The 16,382-nt window shown below is 37.5% G+C and overlaps 1 protein-coding gene across 3 annotated transcripts in view; it reads right to left on the bottom strand.

The window, feature by feature from the left end:
- AFF2 (AF4/FMR2 family member 2) overlaps positions 1 to 16,382 on the bottom strand; it is a 518,465-nt gene that overhangs the window by 152,688 nt on the left and 349,395 nt on the right. The gene's annotated exons all lie outside the window — the stretch shown is intronic.

The raw sequence follows: 16,382 nt of genomic DNA, 5'->3' as shown, positions 1-16,382 counted from the left end.
TGTAAATGTTCCTGTGTGGTTTCACCCTCTCCCTAACAAAGATTAAACACGTTTGTTTTAAAAAGCAAAGCCAGCCAGCACACTATTTAAAATATTACAGTGAAAGCAGGGAAGTGCGTCTTCTGTATTCAAGATGTGCTTATAGTTTCTGGATGCACAGATCTCAAATGACGCTGCACAGCTCAGCCCTAGCTCTTTTCCAACGTCATTTTGCTCTATTCAAAATGATGATTCCAGGTAACATTTTCACATGGGTTGCCAGCGTTCTTTAGAGAATTCATGTTCTGTGAGGTGCTACACCACACTTCCAGTTACTGATCTGTCCATTTTACCTTGGCTGTGAATATTGTGCAAACAAAGGTTACATTCCTTTTCACATGTTATGCAAACTGATCTAATTTTCTCAATTTATTGTTAGATTTTCAGCTCATGGAATGTGTCTGTGAACTAGACAAATTTAAGGGGAAAGAAGGGACTCAAGGATTAGATTCCCATGAGAACGAGAACAAGAACAAGGCCGTATTTGATCGGCTGCTGCTGAAATACGGCATTTTGACAATCAAGAATGAGCTTTACAGAATTAGCTTTTAGGCAGCCAGTGGCATCTCCATCTCAACTTGTGTTAGCAAAATCTGCTGGACTATAAATAGTTAATATTAAAGACAAACAAACTATAAACCATTGACTCAAATTTAAAAAAAAAATACTTCTGCTTTTTTATCCTGTACAAGTAAGCATCACTTGGCACAATAGATTTGTTACCGGAAAGTGCATGGGATAGCATTAGGAGAAATACCTAATGTAAATGATGAGTTGATGGGTGCAGCAAACCAACATGGCACATGTATACCTATGCATCAAACCTGCACATTGTGCACATGTACCCTAGAACTTACAGTATAATAAAAAAAATAAATTAATTAAAAAAGAATAAACGACATAAAACAGGTAAAGAGCTTAGAATACTGCCTGGCATGTCAGATGTGCTATATAGTGTTTTAAATTTTTAATTAAATATTTTAATTTTTAATTATACATTTTAATAATTTTTAAACAAATATTTGTCTACATTTGTTTTTCTGTTTTTATTTTATTCTTCATACAAACTTAATTTTTATTCATACAAACTTTCATTTCATTGTATGTAGGAAAATTCCATTTGTTTATAGAAACATGGCATCTTTTTCAATACAAATGTTATATTTCAGTTGTTTATAGTTATTCATCTTTTAGAACTTCTGGATTTCTGACTTAATTAAGAAGGACCCTCTCCCCTAGATTGTAGAAACAGAGTTCCAAGAATTTTTACTAAAGGTATTTTCATTATTGTTGTTTTATATTTTATATTTGTATCTTTTTTAACTTTTATTTTAATTTCAGAGGTACAAGTGCAGGTTTGCTACGTAGGTAAACTCTTGTCATGGGGGTTTGTTGTACAGATTATTTAATCATCCAGATATTGAGCCCAGTAACCATTAGTTATTTTTTCTCATTCTCTTCCTACATTAATATATTTAAATGTGATAGGAAACTACCTTTGTTTTCTTCTAAATGGAGATCTAGTAGTGCCAGTATCATCATTACATATCCATTTTTTTCTCTTTGAATCAATTACATACATATATAGGGAGAGAGATTGAATTGTCTCTTCTGTTGATCTAGTATCTATTTTCATGCTAATAATGTATTGATTTTATTAAAGCGGATTGTAGTTTTCTCATATATCTAGTAATGAAAATCTTTTCTACTGTTCTTTCTTTTCATTTACTATGGTTGAGCATTTACCCTTTTAGTGTACGAACTATAAAATAATTTGTCTCATGCCAAAAAGAATCATTTTGAGGAATTCTAATTGGAATTGCATTATAAATTAATTTTGGGAGAAATAACACTATAACACTTCTGCTGTGAGAACATATATATCTTTCTAGTTCTTTCAAACCTTGTTTATGTACTTCAGTGTCATTTTATAGTTTTTTAATGTAAATCCATATAACTGTTGTGAATGAAATGGGGTTTTCTTGCATCTCCATTTCCAAGTACTTATTATTAGTTTGAACAAAATGTATTGATATTTGTATGTTGTACATTATAATATTGTGTATTAATTAGAAAAAAATACTTTTGCTTTTTTATCCTATACAAGTAAGCATCACATGGCACAATAGATTTGTTACTGGAAAGTGCATGTAAATTGATGTTTTGAAAATCAAACCATATTGTAAATGCATGAGATGAGCTTACTATTTAAACTGCGGTGAATCATTTTCAAAGTGAAGGATTCTTTTTAAGGGTGAAAAACTACCTTTTTATCTGTTTGGAAATATGTGCTAGAATTTTTGTGACAGGTTTGCTTCAAGTGGGAAAACATCTATATATGATTTTCTTTTTATCTCCCATGTAAAATTGTGTATTACAATCATTCAGTAATAATCATCATGCAGCCAAACTACACCATAATAGGGTGGGCATGTGAATGTGCATTTTCTCTGTTTTCTCATTATGGGAGACTGTCATGATTCATCCACTTTACCCCTTGCTTTCCTTTTAAAAGAAGAAGCTATTGAAATTCTATTTATAAGAAACGTTGCTTTGAAATCTTTCCACATGTATCCCATTTACATTATTGGAATTAGACTAAAAAAAGAGTTTTATACCACAGGTTCAAATTTGGGAAATTATTTAATGGCTTTAAACCAGAAATGTTTTGAAATGCTTTGATGTGCATAATGAACTGCCTTATCATCTCCCCCCTCTTCTCATCATAATCTCATCAAACTTTTTAATATGGAATTAAAAGACAACAAACCTGAATTGAAACATAATTTGAAAAGTCAAGTTACTTTAGTTGAGATCTAAAATTTAAGCAAGAGCATTGGAGGGTTGAAAGCTTAGGAACACCTCCTATTATTCTATAATTTTTGAACAGGTTTCTAGGAGTTTTGCATAAAACCTTATGTAAAGAATGTTTTTCAAGAGAGTTGCTCTTCCACAGAGGTAGTCTCTTAACTTGGATAAATCATTGCTGTTCAGAGAAAGATCTTTCTCTGAAAAACAAAAATCAGTTTATTTATATCCACATAAGTACTCATTTGACCTGCAGTTTCAGGCTTTTACAATAAAAGTGCCAGTAGCAAATACAGTGAGTATGAAATGCTAAATTATGTGAAAAATTGGAAAGCTATAACTGAACTTCTTTTAATTCTATTTTATAAAGTTAACAACAGAATCAAATTGCTAAAGACATTTCTTTGCTCAGAATTGTTATCTTCTACAACTATTTTAGACCCTCACTTAATATACCACTTAGTTAAATTCCTTACAGTGTACATTTTAGCAAGGGAAGAAAAAATGATTCGTCTATTGGGCCTGAAGAAAGTATTTTTTAAAAAACACACAAATATTTTTAAACAGTGCATATGTACTTTATGGCATTACTCTCTTAACTCAGCGCTTAGGAGTATGGGAAATAGTACCTTGGTGAATTATTTTTGATAGTTCACTCAGCAATAAGTTTACTAAGCCACTGTTACAACTATGCACTTATATATTTTGATATACAGTGTATTCTACATTAGTGTGTCTTCTGAGATTCCATTCCTACTCTTAAAACCAATTTAAATGTTATTTTACCTTCCCTCCTAGCAAAAATAAGTTTAATTCTCAAGGGTTAATAGTCAAGCCTTATCATAATTAAAGGCAGAGTCTGAAGTGTCTTTTTAGACCAAGGAAACAGAAGTAGATATGCAGCAACAGGAACAATTTGCCCAGGCAAGGGAATGGAATGTTTATTTCACAGAATGGCAGAGGCTATTCCATGAAATTTTATTGACATGTTTTCTTATTCAGACGACTTCCTTTATGCATGCAAAAACTGGGAATAAAGAAAAGAATTTGTTCCACCTGATTAGAAAATTGACAACATGCTTGTGACATATTTCAAAAGTAGTTTTTCATATATATGTGAACCACAGAATTAAAAATTATGACTCAGCAAATTATCCCAGTGGTGATTTTACAAAATGTGAGAGGATGTTTTGGGACTCAGGAGCAGAGAATATCTCTGGCCAAATTCCTGTCCTCCATTGTTTCCTCCCTCATGTATTCTTGTATTTGTTCCACCACCTCTGAGGAGGTGCTGCCATTTCCCAAGACAATCAAGTCCAGGTGGACTCTGCAATTGGAGAGTCCATGGGTAGGCAGGAGGGCCAGGGTTAAGGGGTCTCTTACTGGAGCCAACCAGACATACGTTCAAGTAATGAATCCATCATTACTGGCTATAAAAATTTAGCTTCAAGTCATGAAACCCAGTTCTTCATTTGTAAAATGTGGGTAATGGCAGTGCCTACATCTCACTGGGTTGTAAATAGTCAATTAGCTAGTGGATATAAAACACTCAGCACAGTGCTTGGCACTTAATAAGTCCTAGCTTTTATTTTTAGAAATAACTACAAACTAAGAGTACAATTGTGACTGGGATAAGATGCTGTGATGAGCTCCAAGAACGAGAAGACTGTGCCTAGTACCAAATATGTATACATTTAAGACGTTCTAGCCATTCTTTGTTTTTATCCTCTGGGACTGGGGTAGGCAGGTGAGCCGAGGAAATGTTCAATGTAGTCCAGGTTTGCTCTTTCTGGACAGGTCTTTCTCCAACTGGAGACCTCCAGGACAAGTCAGGGAATAGAGTGAAAAGCTTCCCAAGTGACTGAAGATTGGAATGTAGTACAAACAGCACTCACTCAAAAGACTCAGTGATCACGACCTCAATAATCATGAACATGACTAATAAAAGTGTTTATCAAAAAATTCCTATGTACCAGGCACTGTGATAAGCACTTCAATCATTTAATCATATCATGTAGGTGCTATTACTACTCACCATTTTACAGATGAGGAAACTGAGTGATAGAGAGGTTAAGTAACTTGACCAAGATCACATGGCTAAAAGATGGTGGAGCTGGGATTTGAACCCAGCCATTACAGCTACAGAGCCTGTCCACTTCAAATTCTGCATTGTATTTGCTTTCCAGCCACATACATATGAGCACACATGCATGCATTTATATTTCTTCTTACGATACTACTTTTAAAATATGGATTAACAAATGTAAGAATACAATATATAAAAAAAAATATTACTTCAGAGCAAGTGACACCTTCTGGATCATTCTTTCACTTTACACTCAAGAATATTTTCTGGTTATCTGTTGTGTAATAGGTTCTTCCTGTACCGGCTGCTGAAGAAATAGGGGAGTGGATACCACCCCTTCCACTCAGGTAAATAGAGTTGTGAAACTATTATGTTCAGGAGAGTCAAACATCCTGCTACCTGTGGTTCCACAGTCCTCACAGGTAGAAGACTGTCTTTGTTGGGCTTTCATGGGCATTGCTTGGGTTTGGAAGTATATCACAATTCAATCATCACTATCACAGTCTCCTCAGTACCCACGCTGACCAAACCACAATGAAGAGACTCGCAAATGAGGTGAGAGGCGATTCTACCCAGTCTTTAGATAGAACTACCCCTCAAGGTACTCTCCCACCACTAGGTGGTGAGAATTCCTATGGCTCCACATCCCTCAGTCCCAACTACTTGATATTGTCCAACAGATTTAATATTTGATATCTGTTGTGTGCAAAATAGTATACCCACATTCTCAGAGTGAGAACATCACTTTTGGTCTGAAATTTTTGCCCTTCAGAGAGTTAAAGAGTCATTTTCTATGTGTGGCATTAGAAGCACAAATCAAAATCCTTCTATGAGAATGTCGAAAAAAATAAAGAAAAGAAAAAGGCCCAATAACAACAACAACAAAAATCCTGTTATGGAAACACAGATACAGCCACAGCTAATTATAAAGCCAGACACACCGTGATGTGCTTGCCTTGGGAAAGACATGCACAAAGGAATTCCTGAAATTGCAAGTGCCATTCACCCTCATGTTCCTGAAAGCCAAGAGACCCTATGTTGCTTGTTTCATTTCCCTGGCTCTGGGAGTATCAATATGATTTCAGCTTTCATGCCACTAAGCCAATCAGTGACTGCTGGCCCTCTTGATCTGAAAGTCTGTCATGCGGCTGCTCTGCATTCCCCAACTTCCCAGAAGCCTGGGCACAGAAATCTGTGGTTTGAAAGAGGTTGCCATTTGGACCCTGGGGCCACTGGGGTTTTTCTGGGATAGATCCCCAGCAGTATCTTCTCTCAGTATCGTTACATCTTTACTGTGCATCTTGGCTTCTTGCCACCGTGAATACTGAGTATCGCATTTCTTTCTGAATAGCATAAATTGAGCTGAAGTTGATTTAAATTTCATGCAGAAAACAGCTCTGCTTCGAACTACAGCCATTTTTGTGTTAAAAATCCATCAAGATATAATCTTTTTGTCCCTCCTCCCCAAGACACACAAACCCTTTCTAGCAGATGGGAAAGAAAGGCAGATTATTTCAATTAAGAGGCTGTCGCTGACAATTGTATGCAACCTTTCTTCAAAGTTCATGGCAGCAGTGCACTTTTACATTTCTTAGTGACTCTGTCAGGATCTAATTTTCAAGGTACGGTTACCATAGTAGCAACCTGAAATTTTAATCCAGTAGTAAAGGGCAACACAGGTCACCCAGTTTCAGGCCCTCTTCAATATCAAAATTTTAAAGTGCTGCATAAAAGCATGAAGATAAAGGGTAGACCTAGTTCCATAATCCCATTCTCTAAGACAGTGAGATTGTAAAACGTATGAGATTTTTCTAAAGTTTTCAAATTATTCTACAAGTGCTAAAACTATTACTAAATTGAACAATGTTTCCTTGGGTATAATTGAGTGGAAAAATGCAGTCACTCTTCTCAGCAGCATGAAACATCCAGAAACATGCTGGGGATATCTAATTAGGAGAGGAGTGGCACACATAGTTATTGATTTTAAGTCTATCGCTCTCTGACAGCACTGGCAGTTGATTTTTTGATTCAAACTGCATTGACAAAACACTTTTGAAAAATAATGGCCAAGATTAGCAAAAATAGCGCTCAACTAGGAGTCAAGAAACAGGACTGAGCTTTGGCAACACTATTACCTGTGTGAGCTGGGAAGCCTCACTTAGGTCACCTGGGCATGACTTTCCTCACTTCTAACATGGAAAGAGAACCAATGAGAGTAGGTGAATGCAAAGCTCATTCATGAGCTCATCTGTTGACAACACAATTCGCTACAGAGTCTGAGTAATATATCATCTCTGTTTTATTATATGAAGAAACAAAGGCTCAGAAAAGCACCGAATAAATTCATCAGGTCACATGACAGGGGAGTGACAGCGCTGGAACTTAAGCCACTCGGAAATGGATGCCCCACATCTGTGACCTCTCTAGGGCAATAATGGCTCCCTCCCCTGTCTCCTTGCTCCAGAAATTGAGTAAAGACCAAATCTAAAAGATTTAACAATATAACAATATATATTATGTGTTATATAACAGTATGTGTAGAAAACACATAATGCCAAAGAACTAGAAAGTAGTAGTATTTTTAAGATTATTTTGTTATTTTTCCTTTGTATTTAACAATTAGTAACAGCTCAATTGCAACTTTATGTGGGTGAGGCAAACAGGGTATTAAAAAAGGTTTGAATTTTGTAATCCAAGAATCCTGGAGTGAAATTTCATCTCCCTCAACAACTAGCTGTGTGATCTTGAGCAAGTCATTTAACTGTTCTGGGACGAAATTTCCTTCTCCATAAAATCAGTTTAATCTTATCAACCTCTCAGAGACATTATGAGGCTAGAAGGTGATTAAACAAGTGAACCAGTGAAATTGCACAGTGGAAAGAGAACCAGGCAGGCCTGACTTCAAAGATGACTACCAGCAGTGGCTGTGCAGCCACAGGTGTTTGGCATTCTCTCTGAGCCCTTGAGAGTACAATCCTGGGAGTGATGATAGTGGTGACGATGGCAATGGAGATAGTGATATCTATCTCACAAGGTTGCTGTGAGCATGAAATAGCTGATGCTTATAAAATATTTCATGGTGCCAGGTATATAGCAGGTGCCAAAAGTGGTGGTTGCAATTACCCGAGAATACTGCTCACATCCAGATTGTTTTCTTCCTTTCTTTCTATACCATATGATACACAAAAATTATTTTGGAGAAACCTAGAATGACCCTTTCAATTTTTAGATGGCCTAGACAATTTCTAGATATTATGAGGAATAGGTACTTTAAAAGATTTTTCTTTTGAAAAATATGAAAATATTCTATGTACTCACATATTATTTAAAAGTCAAAAAAAAAAAAAAACCCAGCTGCTGGCGAGGTTATGGAGAAAAGGAACACTTATATACTGCTGGTGGGAGTGTAAATTAGTTCAACCATTGTGGAAAGCAGTATGGTGATTCCTCAAAGAGCTAAAAGCAGAACTACCATTCGACCCAGCAATCTCATTACTGGTTATATACCCAGAGGAATATAAATCATTGTACCATAAAGACACATGCACACATATGTTCACTGCAGCACTATTCACAATACCAAAGTCATGGAATCAACCTAAATGCCCATCAAAGACAGATTGTATAAAGAAAATGTGGCACATATATCCCATGGAATGCTATGCAGCCGTATAAAAGAATGAGATCATGTCTTCTGCAGAAACATGGATGGAGCTGGAGGCTATTATCCTTAGCAAACTAGCGCAGGAACAGAAAACCAAATACTGCATCTTCTCACTTACAGGTGGAAGCTAAATGTTAAGAACTTATGAACACACCGAATGAAGCAGCAGATACTGGGGTCTACTTGAGAGGACAGGGTGTAAGGAGGGAGGGGAGCAGAAAAGATAACTATTGAGTACTGGGCTTTATAACTTGTTGAAGAAACAATACGTATAACAAACCCCCGTGTCACATGTACCCCCAAACCTAAAATAAAAGTTAAAAAAAAGAAAAAAAGAAGAAATACTCTATGTAGTTACAAAATTGAAATCTCCATCTGGAATTTTTATAAAGTGGGCTTCTTATGCCAAAACAAGTAACTCCAGAAATCAGGCAATGGAGCTGTCAGAGTTATAGGTTGCTAAATCATTAGCTTCTACTCTTCTCTGGATACTTTTCTCTCACTTACTGCTCTCTCAGGGACCCTAGAACCTTTGGCAAGGACAAGGCAGTGTACTATGGGGTTCTACTGTAGATCTTCAGTGTCAAAAACCCACAGGGTAGCAAAGAAAATAAATTTTATTCTTTTGGTTTTCAGAAGACCTACCCCAACCCCATCTACTCCATCCCACCTACTCTGTTCCAGTCTTGGCAGCATATTTGTAGATGTCAAGCAAATGGCTTTGAGACCTTTTCCTTTTTTGGTCCTCATTGTTAAAGTGGGTGGATGAACCACAAAGAAAGGCATTTGTCAGATTCTTCAACTGATTTTACAGCTGTAATTTTGCGTGCATCTGCGGTATTCTGCCAACACTGCTCCCTACTCGTCAGTGTAAAATGGAGGGGCTTTTAGCAACTCTGAGAAGGTGTCAAGAGCAGACCATTTAAACCTAACACTCCCAGTAACGTAATTGTGGTAAAGGATCTGGCTGTTTGTGAGATGCTTGATAGGAGGGAAAAACAAAATGAATAGTTCAGAAGCGGATATTTCTTCTCCTCTACTCCAGTCTCAGTTGGATTTTGTTTGTTTGTTTCTTTATAAATTCTAAGAATAATCCATGGAGCGTGTCTACACTGCTGTTATATATTCTTCTTCTGGGCCTGGAAGACTTGTCAGGACTCTGATGAGTTCTGGCCCTGCAGCCATCTGGGGAATCTGGGGACAAGGCAGCATATTCTGAGAATGCAGAATCCTGGCTTCTAGTCCCAGCCCTGCCACTCCCTAGGTGGAGGACTTTAGGAAAATCTCTTCCTCTCCCTGTGCCTGGTTTCTTTTCAATTGGCTATCTAACAGGAATGCTGTGCCACTCACATGGGCTAATGTACTGTGTGAAAGTGTGTTAAAATTATCATTCACTGTGCACATGAAAAGTATCTCGATCATAGCACTTTACAATGTAATAACTGAAAAAAGAGTGTGCATCTCATTAGATCAGACAACATTAGAGTGACCTACTATTCTGGGATATAGAGCATATGTATGCATGTGTGTGTGTGTGGGGGGGGTGTTATCACAACATTACATTCAATTATACAACTGAATTTTTTTTAACTTTGGTCCCTTGCTTATTAATTTCAGTGCCTTCCACCAGCATTATTTGCTTCACTCCCAGTTACTGTTTAAAAATGCTGAGAAGAATCTGGAAATATGCCACTGTGGTTGATAACAGATGGGCACATTTTTGAAAATTATTTCACCATGAGGATATAAAGCCACTTTCTAATTATCAAACAAGTTGGTAAGCATGAAAGGCGATGGATGAGTCTCTTATAAAAATAGACCCAAATATTAGTTTTCTCTTCACTTTAATGTGGCACAATGGACATTTCTGAAGGGATATGCCACCAAAATCAATCTTCTATGAATTTTATTTTTGTGATGGTCTAAGTCCCTTGCAGGAATAGATCCTTCAGCCTCACTGAAGGGAATATGCAACTAAAATGTCATTATTTCTAAAGTTTTCTGTAAGTGCTATGAAAATGTCATTACCAAAGAGAATAGAAAGACCGTGAGAATGTTTTCCAGATTGCTATAACCAATACAGGAATTACATTATTTTTAGATCAATTTTGAAAATATTTTTACTAAAAAACAATTGATACTCATTACAACCCTGGCCATCCTTTTACCAAAGCCTTCATCATTGGAAATGTTTTGGCATTGCCATTTTGGCTTGCATTGTGGTTAGTCCATTTTGGCCTAATGCCTGGGCAAGATCACACCTGACTGCAAATCCCTAAAGCCACTTCCAAATGACTCATGGGATGGCTTTAGTGTAAGTTAAGAGCATATGTTCTGGAGCCAGTCCTGTTCTGCCTCCCTCTTTGTTACTGTGCCACTTTGAGCAACTCACTCAATGTCTCCGAGCTGGGTTTCTACTTCTGTACACTATAATGATGATGAACCCCATGGGATTGCTTGTAAGGAGAAAAAGTGCATGGGAAGTGCCTGGCACATAGTAGGCACTCAATGAGTTAGTTGGGTTGCTGGCATTGTCGGTGCAAGTCTTATCTTCACTAAACCATGAGTTCCTTGAGACAATGATGTGCAGTGTTTCACCCTGAGTTACCAGTGTTTTGGCCCAGAGCCTTACATATAGTAGATACTGAATGCATATTTGTTGAAGAAAAAATGAAATCTAGTAGAAAGGAAGTGATGTTTGCCTTTTCCCAGAGAGAAAGAGAGAGAAGGAGAGAGAGAGGGGCGGTGGGGGGCGGGGGGGAGAGGGAGATAGAGAATTTGCTTTCAATTACAGAGGTGTCTCAAAAGTCATCTGAGATATACAAATCCTATGATAGACTTAGGTCCATGAACACCACCACAAAAATCAGATCTAATCTTTCAACTATGATGGCTGAGCCAACCCATCTTTGTTTTCAGCTTTTGTGACAGAAATGTAAATCTACAGCTCTCTTTGAAGGGAGCCCCCATTTTAGATCTTGGTACCCATCAAGCCCCGGCAGCTTCAGTGCTTCTTGATGCAAACATTCCAAATGCCAATATTGCTTGTTGTCACATTAGCCAATATACAATCCTCAACATAAAATCCTCTTGATGTCTGATTACTCTTCTCAAGGACCACACGCTGATTCATTTCAAACTGTGAATTACCTTTAATTCACAGCTTGAACAGGCTGCCAAATTTTGTTTTCTCTGCTCCCAGGTGGCTGCCCCTGATGCAGTGGAGAACTTCCAAAAATATATTAAGTCCTTAGGAAAAGTTGGCAAGCTCAGAGATGCAGGGCATACAAGACAAGCTAAAAGCAAGAGTTGGTATACTTCTTGATTTAAAAACCAAAATGTCTGCAACTAGTAAAGTTATCAAGATTACCAGTTTATCAGGAGAGTTAGTTTGGCTTTTATAAGCCTCAAACTGCAGTATTTTTAAATTCCAAGTACCAAATCATGTATTCTGATTAAGAATTAATCTGATTAAGAAAATAACAGTCATTTCTTCCTTGCCCCATTACAAAGTCACTTTGCTACCAAAATTGCATCCAAGTAGCAGATCAAACATCTACATGGGGAACAATATATGAAATTGCTAGAAAGTGGGTTATTGCTCTGCAATAATGCATTGCAGTTCTTAAATTTCAAATCAAAATCTCGAAGGAAACATTTCCAATGATGAAGGCTTTGGTAAAAGGATGGCCAGGGTTGTAATGAATATCAATTGTTTTTTAGTAAAAATATTTTCAAAATTGATCTAAAAATAATGTAATTCCTGTATTGGTTATAGCAATCTGGAAAACATTCTCACGGTCTTTCTATTCTCTTTGGTAATGAAATTTTCATAGCACTTACAGAAAACTTTAGAAATAATGACATTTTAGTTGCATAAAACAATTTTGACCCAGTTTTGTGTCATCGAAAACAGAGCGGTATAATTTCTTATGGGAGTACATCCCACCAGGTTGTCGGAATGTGGTGTCCAGGTACAAAAGGAAAACTTTGGCATACTAAATCCCTGAACTTATCAAATCCCGTGAGGAAGGGCAACTCAGCAGGATGAGAGAGAGCTTTGAACTCACAGGGCCCTCGGCCTGCATTCAAACTTTTTCACTAAGGAGCATTGTGACTCAGAGGGCTCTTCTGTATGTTTGTAGCCAAAATACCCATTCAAAATAAGTGGGCATGGCCAGTTTGTCTTCCTACTGGACTGTGTACACTTCAGGAGGAAGGACTATTATTCTAGCTTTGCTTTGCTCATCTGTAAGATGGGAATAATTTGGAGCACCTCCATGATGCCTAGCAACTTTAATAAGGCAATGTACATAAAAGCACCTGGCACCTGTTCTCAACAGCACAGTAATTATTATTTGTGTCTGTCATTCCCGTGATAGTATAGTGCCTTTTCTTCCTGACTATTGCTACAATCAAGGATGTCTTCATCTGACATGCATAACAACCACCCACATGTAAACTCAGGCTGGCCTCAACCAATCTGTCTCCATAAGACCTTCCATCAACTCTCTGGATCCAGAGTTTGGATGTTTTAAAACATACAGTTAATGCCATAAGTTGGCGAACTGGTTTTATAAAAAAAAAAAAACAACATTATGGCTATATTAAGATTTTATGGAAACTATCCAGGCATCTTGACAGCATGGTTTAAAACACAGGAGCTGCTCAGTTAAATGGGGGTCTGGATGGTTTCCACCTGGACATAGTCCAAATGCTAACAACCAAGTTTTACAAAGGAGCTTGATATTTGGAGCTGCCATCTCCTCAACAGTCCTCACAAAACTGAAGTTAAGAACTAACTGGATGTACACCCTTGAGTTCATGGAACCTGCTTGAAAGTCCTTTCCGGGGCAACTTAATACATCTTATCTATTCCTATGTATGATGTCCCATAAAAGACCAACAAGGTCATGCATTTGGGAAGGCCATTGAACTGACAGGTAAGTGGCAAGATGTTATAATATACTGGATGAATCAATCCAACTGAACAAAGAAAATCCAAGTTCTTCGGCTTGGTTTCTGTTTTCTCCCTCACTGCTCTTTAATAACTTCATTAAGAAACTACAGGTGGCGGGCACCTGTAGTCCCAGCTACTCAGGAGGCTGAGGCAGGAGAATGGCGTGAACCTGGGAGGCGGAGCTTGCAGTGAGCCGAGATCCTGCCACTGCACTCCAGCCTGGGGGACAGAGCGAGACTCCATCTTGGGGAAAAACAAAGAAAAAGAAAAAGAAAAAGAAACTACAAAGCAACACAATGTCTGGTGAGTCCATTCAGAGTCTGAATCCTGTCATTGAAATAAAAAGATCTCTTTGAGACAGAATAGACAGACATGATATTACTGTGTAAACATACAACTCCACAGCCCTGAGAACTACAATTTCACCTTCTTATGCCCATGTTTCACCCTCTTTTTGGGAACAGAGACATTTTTGTGGGAGATTAGAAACTTCGTTTGATTTAGAAGACCTAGGTGGGGCCTGTTCCAAGACTGTAACATAGCTCAGAATCACAGAGGCTGAGGGGTGGGAGACCAACTTCTGGTCTTTTTTCCTCCAGAAAGTATTAATGATTAAAGTTAAATGTATTTTTATGTTGCTAGATTTAATTACTAAAAAGTATAACTGCTTAAATTTGAACACTGACAAGTGTTTGTTGGTGTACCTGCATGTGTAGACACATATACTCATTAATTTGTTTAATTTCCTTTAAGAGACTCTGTCTGTATAGTTTAAAATAAAAATAAATTCTCCTGTGATTTAACCTCATATCTTCTAGATACTAGGTCAGTGCTTTCCCCCACAATAACACAACTGACACAAAGGAGGGGATTAAACCTAGGTCTCCAAACTTCCTCAATTCAGTACTCTTGCCTCATAAGCATTCAGAGTTCCAGCTGAAGCAGGTAGGATGTCATGGCATGAATGGACACTGATAAAAAGCACTGTATGCCAATGGAGTATACTGAGAAGGAAAATACCCAGTTTTCCAAAAAGCCAGTCATATTGTTGGGGTCAGGCTCAGAGACAGCAGTAATTGTCAAAAAGAAAGAGGGAGACTGGCTAGGTGCAAGTTTATACTCAGGCCCACTGTGGTCAATGTTTTCAGACCTGGTGCCCATGTGTATAGTCCTTCTAAACAATGCATACTCCAATGGAAGATCTGCGTTTTGTCAACCAGGGAAAACAGGCCAAGATGAGGAAAAGTAATGAAGTGTCCCAGTAATTAAGGGATTCTGTTTTACAAGACTCTAATCTCTCTTTACTGCACTGTCAAGAGTGTGCTTGGGACATTTTCTGGCCTTGGGTCTTTCCTGCATCACAGCTGACTTACAGGCTGCTTCTCACCAAGGTGCAGGCATTAGCAGTCTGTCTGCACTCAGAATGATCTTAATCACCTGGAGGATTACGCTGCCAAATGGAAAATCTTAGGAGGTGGCTTAAAAAGCACACTGTAGTTAAATGTGGGAGAATGATAGTAATGGCTAAGCCGATAATTTGGAAGCTAAAAATAAAAATAACTTTATTACAATTCTGATCTGTCCTATGTTAAACCCATACCCTACAGTAAGAAGGGAACTTATTGCAGCTAAAATCTGATGGATGGTGCTTGGACTTTAGATCAAACAGACAAAAAGAGAGGAGCTCATTCATAAAATGGACTCAGTGTCTTCTAGTTTTACTGATGCTTCCTATAGAGTATTTTAGTCATATTGACTACACTATATATTACTGTGCTGCGAAGTGCTGTTCTCTGGAAATGCAGCCTCTAACTATAAACCACAATTGACGAGTTTATTTCTGTTAGTTATAAACTACTGAAACATTGCATTCTATGGTATATATGGAAAGCAGCATATTTCACAGTGGGAGCCTAATACTCTTGCTTTAGGAGTAAGATAATTTTACATAGGAAAATATATTTTTATATTTTTTTCAAGTTTGGAAACTTGTGTTGATTTCCTAAATGCATGTGAGTGAGTGTGTGTGTGTGTGTGTGTGTGTCTGTGTGTGTGTATGTATGTGAATCTTATCGACTTTTTAATGGGGATGAAGTGAGGCAGGAGTGAAGGCAGGGAGGATTAGATCTATTGTTTCCTAGAATAACAAGGTGGAGGGCAATTCAAAATGTGATTAATGGAAAAGCTAAAATGTACAGCATCAAAGATGACTTTGATTTTTGTGTTTTCATATAATTTGGTCCTTAAATCGGGATTATGGTTTTATTATCCCCTTCTCTTGTTTTTTCTTGCTTCTTAAAATTGAGAATTCTTGGTTGTTGAAATTGAACTTTGAATTAGAAGGCACAGATCAGTCTAGAAAAGCAAATAAATGGACCAGTGATGGGGTCAGGGCTTTGGGGCTTTGCTACGGCACTGCACCAAGAACGTAGAAATGCCACTTACTTTCTCAAATCCTCAGTCTATTTGGGAGTCATTCCCAGTTGTTTTATGCAATTATTCATGATCTTCCAAAAGGTGAGCAATTCACTTCAAGTGTGCCATTAGGCCACTTGAATGTCATAAATTATTTCATTTTGAAAAATTCCAAGTATGTGCCTATTACACAAAAAAATCGACTTCCATTTTCTATTATTAGATATGAAAGAAGTTGTGAGAGAAATAATACTCCCTTGATACTCTCTTGGACAAATGGATATTAGAAAATCTACAATAGTTAATATGAGGAAATTGGTTTCTCCAAACCCCTCCTTCAGTTAGCATTAATAAAAAATGAAGACAGTGCTGAGTGAATTGTAGGGCCCTGGCTTCTGAACGTCAACCTA

The sequence above is a fragment of the Nomascus leucogenys genome, chromosome X (assembly GCF_006542625.1).
Source record: "Nomascus leucogenys isolate Asia chromosome X, Asia_NLE_v1, whole genome shotgun sequence".
Classification (NCBI taxonomy): Eukaryota; Metazoa; Chordata; class Mammalia; order Primates; family Hylobatidae; genus Nomascus; species Nomascus leucogenys.
This window is presented reverse-complemented; position numbering and strand designations above follow the sequence as displayed.